Source organism: Beta vulgaris, chromosome 1 (genome assembly GCF_026745355.1).
Source record: "Beta vulgaris subsp. vulgaris cultivar EL10 chromosome 1, EL10.2, whole genome shotgun sequence".
Taxonomy (NCBI): Eukaryota; Viridiplantae; Streptophyta; class Magnoliopsida; order Caryophyllales; family Amaranthaceae; genus Beta; species Beta vulgaris.
Genome location: NC_079202.1, coordinates 25,417,573 through 25,423,462, shown reverse-complemented (window position 1 = coordinate 25,423,462; position 5,890 = coordinate 25,417,573). Strand labels below are relative to the sequence as shown.

Genomic DNA, 5,890 nt, shown 5'->3' with positions numbered 1-5,890 from the left:
GACTTAAGAAACGATAAAATGGGAGATGAGACACCCCCTCGTACCTTAAATGACATCTTTTATCCCGCTAGGTCCTCGCAACCATCTTGTTTTGTACTTCCTGCTATACGTAATGTTTATTTGAGCTTAAACATCACAATATTGTCCTACTCCCTAAGTTTTCTGGTGTTGAAGATCCCTATTTGTTTCTTAGAGAATTTGATGAAATTTGTGCTACAATGCAGTATCCTGGGGTAACTAATGATGGACTAAGCTAAGATTAGGGGCTATTCCTTTTGCTCTTAAAACTGATGCTAAAAAATGGATGTATGGTCTTCCACCTAATTCAATTGACTCATGGATGCTTTGTATTTGTCTTTTTAAAAAAAATTTCCCTAATGGTAAAACTGTAAGACTTAGGAATGAAATTAACCAATTCATTCAACTAGAATGTGAAAGTTTCTGGAAATATTTAGACAGATTTAAGGATTTACTTGTGCAATGTCCTCAGCATGGATTTGAAAAATCCCGTTTGTGTCAAATGGTGTATGAAGGGTTAGATCTAACTCTAGAACTATGCTTGAATCTATGTGTCAGGGGAATTTCTTGGGTAAAACTATTGATAAGCATGGGAATTTTAGAAAATTTAGCTGATAAACATTACAATGGGAGACCACTAGAGCTGATAGTAGTAACCTTCCTGCCAAATCTCTAGTGCTAAAGGTGGCTTGTAAAGTCTCTGATAACATGTATCTTGAGTCTAGGCTAACTTTGTTAGAAAATCAGTTAAAAGGGTTATCTGTCCCACAATCCCAAGCTCACCAAATTGCATCTTTTTCATGTACTCATTGCCATGGTTTAGATCATATTTCCAACGTTTGCCACATTCGCCACAAAGTCATAATAATATAGAACAAGCTAATATGGCCTTCCAACGACCTAGGAATGACCCATACTCTAATACATATAATCCAGGATGGCGTAATCACCCTAACTTCTCTTGTCTAGTAGACAAGTGGGAAATTATACAAACAGTTCAATGCCTCAATCTTCTATGTTTCCAAATCAAAATTTTCAAGGTAATCCAAGGCCACCACTTTCCCAAACACAACCTCCTCCTGGATATTCTGAAACTGATAAGAAGATAAGTAGTTTAGAAAGAACTCTTAAAACATTAATGGACACGGTTGCTCAGTTAGTTTCTCAGAACAGAGAGAAAGGAACATTCCCTAGTCAACCTGAAATTAATCCTAGGAATATGAATTCTAATTCACAAGTTCAAAATGATAATTTGAAAAGTTAATGTTGTGATTCTTTACGATCAGGTAAACAAGTTAATAATAACATAGGTGACATATCTGATGATGCTCTTAATCCTTCTTCTTCTACTTCTATACCTAGTTCGCCTTTCATAACTAGTGAGAAGAAGAGTAAAACTGAACCTGCCACTGATAATTTAGAAGAATCTAGTGAAAAAGGGGCTAATAAAACAGATAAGAACAAGTCTACGCTCACTGTTAGTGACCAGGTTTACAAGCCTAAAGCACCTTTTTCTCATAGGCTCACTAAAAAGAAAGATGAAGGTCAATTTGAAAAGATAAGGGAAACGATTTCACAAGTTAAAATTAATATCCCTCTTCTTGATGCCATTAATCAAATACCACCTTATGCCAAATTCCTAAAAGAATTATGCACCACAAAGAGACCCACTAACGTACCTAAGAAAGCATTCATAGCTTATAATGTGAGTTCTATCATTTCGAATCAGATTCCAGTGAAGTATAAAGATCCTGGCTGCCCTTCTATTTCAATTGTTATAGGTGATAAAACCATTCATAGAGCACTCTTAGACTTAGGTGCTAGTGTCAATCTGCTACCACTTGTTTATGAGCAACTTGGCTTAGGTGAGCTGAAACCCACTAAGGTAACCCTTCAATTAGCTGATAGATCTGTTGAGGTACGTAAGGGAGTGGTGGAAGATGTCCTAATTAAGGTAGGTGACTTTATTTTTCCTGTCGATTTTGTTGTTCTTGAAATTGAATACATTCCCAATCCTGAAAATCAAATTCCAGTCATCTTAGGACGACCTTTCTTAGCTACTTCAAATGCATTGATTAATTGTCGTAATGGTATGATGAAAATCTCTTTTGGAAACATGACAGTAGATCTCAACATATTTAATCTCTTTGAACAACCATCAGATGAGGAGTATTATGATACAGTTGATTGGTTACACGCATATCCTACTGGTGTAGATGATGTCGAGTCAGTACACATTAAGTCTTCAGATTCAGACCATGAAACTCTTCTGTTATCTAACTCTAGTCCTTTTTCACCTTCTCTACTTGCTGCCCCTGAGTCTACCCTCTTTAGAGCTTAAACCACTTCCCGAGTCTTTGAAATATGCTTTCCTAGGACAAGATCACAGGTGCTCAGTCATTATTGCGTTTGATTTAGATGACTTGCAAGAGACTAAACAGATGGAAATGTTTAAAAAGTACAAGAATGCTATAGGATGGAGTCTTAGTGATATAAAAGGGATTAGTCCTTCTATTGTTCAACATAAGATTCACCTTGAAGAAAGTGCTAAACCCCATAGAGACCATCAAAGACGTTTGAATCCTACATTACAAGAAGTAGTAAAGAAAGAAGTAATTAAGTGGTTAGATTACGGAATAATTTATCCAATATCTGATAGTGAGTGGGTGAGTCCCGTGCAAGTTGTTCCTAAAAAGACCGGTATCACTATAGTTAAGAATGATAAAAATGAGTTAGTTCCTACAAGGGTCCAATCTGGTTGGCGAGTTTGCATAAATTATAGAAAACTTAATGCGACTACTAGGAAAGACCATTTTCCACATCCATTTATGGACCAAATGCTTGAGAGACTAGCTGGACATAGTTATTACTGTTTTCTTGACGGATATTCTGGTTACACTCAAGTTTCTATTGCTCCCGAAGACCAAGATAAGACCACATTTACTTGTCCTTTTGGCACATATGCTTTTAGAAAAATGATTTTTGGTTTATGTAATGCGCCTGCAACCTTTCAGCGATGTATGACCTCTTTATTTTCTGATATGGTTGAGCAGTGTATTGAAATAATCCTGGATGACTTTTCTGTGTTTGGTAATTGATTTGAAAATTGCTTAGCTAATTTATCTAAGGTCTTAGAAAGATGTATTGAGAAAAATTTAGTTCTAAACTGAGAGAAATGTCATTTTATGGTTAAGAAAGGTATAGTGCTTGGTCATATTAGACTATGAAGAAACCTTTGCTCCTGTAGATAGATTAGAAGCCATTAGAATTCTAATTGCATTTGCTGCTTACATGGGATTTAAATTATATCAAATGGATGTTAAGTGTGTATTTTTAAATGGCTATTTAAATGAAGATGTATATGTTGAACAACCCCCAGGCTTTGAAAACAGTAATCTCCCAAACCATATCTACAAGCTTGATAAAGCTCTTTATGGGTTAAAACAAGCGCCTAGATCTTGGTATGAAAGATTATCTAAGTTCCTTTTAGAAAACAATTTTAAAAGAGGGAAGGTTGACAAAACCTTGTTCCTAAAATCGAAAGGAACTGACATTTTACTTGTTCAAATATATGTTGATGACATCATATTCGGAGCAACAAATGAAACATTGTGCAAAGAATTCTCAAATCTCATGAGTAATGAATTTGAAATGAGTATAATGGGTGAGTTAAATTTCTTTCTTGTACTACAAATCAAACAAACTGAAAAGGGAATAATTGTTCACCAACAAAAATACATAAAGGAACTATTGAAGAAATATGGCCTCGAAAACTCAAAGATAAATCACACTCCTATGGGAACTTCAACTAGATTAGATGAAGACTCTATAGGAAAAAGTGTTGATCAAACAAGATATAGAGGAATGATTGGTTCACTTTTGTATCTAACTGCTAGTCATCCAGACATAGCTTTCAGTGTTGGTTTGTGTGCTAGATTTCAAGCAAATCCAAAAGAATCTCATCTAACTGTCGTGAAGAGAATTCTTAGATATCTTAAAGGAACAAATGATCTTGGACTCTACTATCCAAGAAGTGATACATTTGAGCTAAGAGGATATGCAGATGCAGATTATGCTGGAGATCTTGTAAATAGGAAAAGCACCTCAGGTATGGTACAATTCCTTAGTCATATAGTTTAGTTTCTTGGAGTACCAAGAAATAAAACACAGTTTCTTTATTCACTGCTGAAGCAGAATATGTAGCAGCAGCTGCATGTTGCTCGCAAATGCTTTGGATAAAACAACAACTTAGTGACTATGGAATAAACTTTGATTGTGTTCCTATTTATTGTGATAATACTAGTGCTATTAGTATTTCTAAAGATCCAGTGCATCATTCTAGAGTTAAACATATACATATCAGACATCACTTTCTAAAAGAAAATGTTGAAAAAGGTTTGATTAAACTTGAGTTTTGTCAAACTGAGAATCAGATTGCTGATATACTAACTAGGCCTTTACAAAGAGATAGATATGAAAAATTAAGGCTTGAGTTAGGATTAATAAAACTTAAATGATTGTTCCTATTCCATTCCCCCATGTCTGAATTAATTTGAGTGACTCTGTGTGATAGAAAGTGATTGTGTTTAACTACCCAAGACCATTGCAAAATAGAATGTTAAAAACATAATCATGAATTCAAAGGAATAAAACAACTCACAAATGTCACATGATACTCCCCTTACTGTTGCTCCACCAGAATCAGAGATGGCTCGGAGGCTTACTGATTTTTCCCAACCCTCTTTGGCTGAACTTCCCAGAAGCAATCAAATGCCTGAAATCGAAGCTGTAAATTTCGAGATCAAACCTGCATTGCTAAACATGATCGAAAGAAAACAATTTGGTGGTGGACCTAATGAAGACCCCAATCTTCATTATCAAGATTTCTGCCAATATTGCTCTACCATTAAGCAGCAGGGAGTGACACAAGATCAGATTCGGGAGATTCTTTTCCCATTTTCACTTCGAGACAAGGCAAAGATGTGGTACAATGGGATTAATCGAGCCACTCTTGGGATCACTGATTGGAATACCTTGGCTCTGGCTTTCTACAGAAAGTACTACCCTCCAGAGAAGACTGCTAGGTTGCGTAGTCAGATTACAAACTTCACCCAAGGGACTGATGAGTCTTTACATGAGGCATGGGAAAGATTTAAAGACCTTCAGAGAGAATGTCCCCATCACGGTCTACAAAAATGGTTCCTAGTTCAGGGATTCTACAATGGATTGGGGAACAACTCGAGACTTATCCTTGACTCTGCAGCAAATGGGAGATTCATGAAACTAGAAATTGATGCTGCACATGATTTGATCGAGGAGATGGCTATCCACAACTCTCAATATGGTAATCCTCGAGGACTAGCTAACAAGGGTGGGAAGCATGAGATAGATTCTATATCCCTATTAGCTGCACAGATGAATGCAATCAGCAATAAGCTTGACAATATGCAACTCTCCTCTCCTGCAAATGTTGCTGCTTTGGGTACTACATCCGTGATTTTGTGTGATAATTGTGGCATATTTGGACATTGGGCACAAGAGTGTCGGAGTTCTCTCGAACAAGTTAATGCTTTTCAAACATATCAGCCGAACAACCCATACTCCAACACATACAATCCAGGGTTGAGAAATCATCCTAACTTGTCTTACAAGAGCACTAATGTCCTAAATCCTCCTACTCCACAACCACAAGCACAACAATTGAACCAGAGGTACTACCAACCACCTTCCCAACACCCTCCTGGTTTCTCTAGACCACCTTTCAATCCATCTCAACAAGCACCTCCTGCCGATCCAATGATGGTGAGATGAGAAACATGATGCTACAAATGCAAAAGGATCGACAAGCTGACAAGGCACAAATTGAGTCCAT

The 5,890-nt window shown here is 36.7% G+C and overlaps 2 non-coding genes across 2 annotated transcripts; both read right to left on the bottom strand.

Moving 5' to 3' along the window:
• Positions 1-391: 391 nt before the first annotated feature.
• LOC125494517 (small nucleolar RNA R71) lies at positions 392-498 on the bottom strand. The gene has a single exon (XR_007270764.1). It is a non-coding gene; the product is annotated as a small nucleolar RNA R71 (small nucleolar RNA).
• A 4,602-nt stretch (positions 499-5,100) lies between these two features.
• LOC125494521 (small nucleolar RNA R71) lies at positions 5,101-5,207 on the bottom strand. The gene has a single exon (XR_007270768.1). It is a non-coding gene; the product is annotated as a small nucleolar RNA R71 (small nucleolar RNA).
• Between the last annotated feature and the right edge of the window lie 683 nt (positions 5,208-5,890).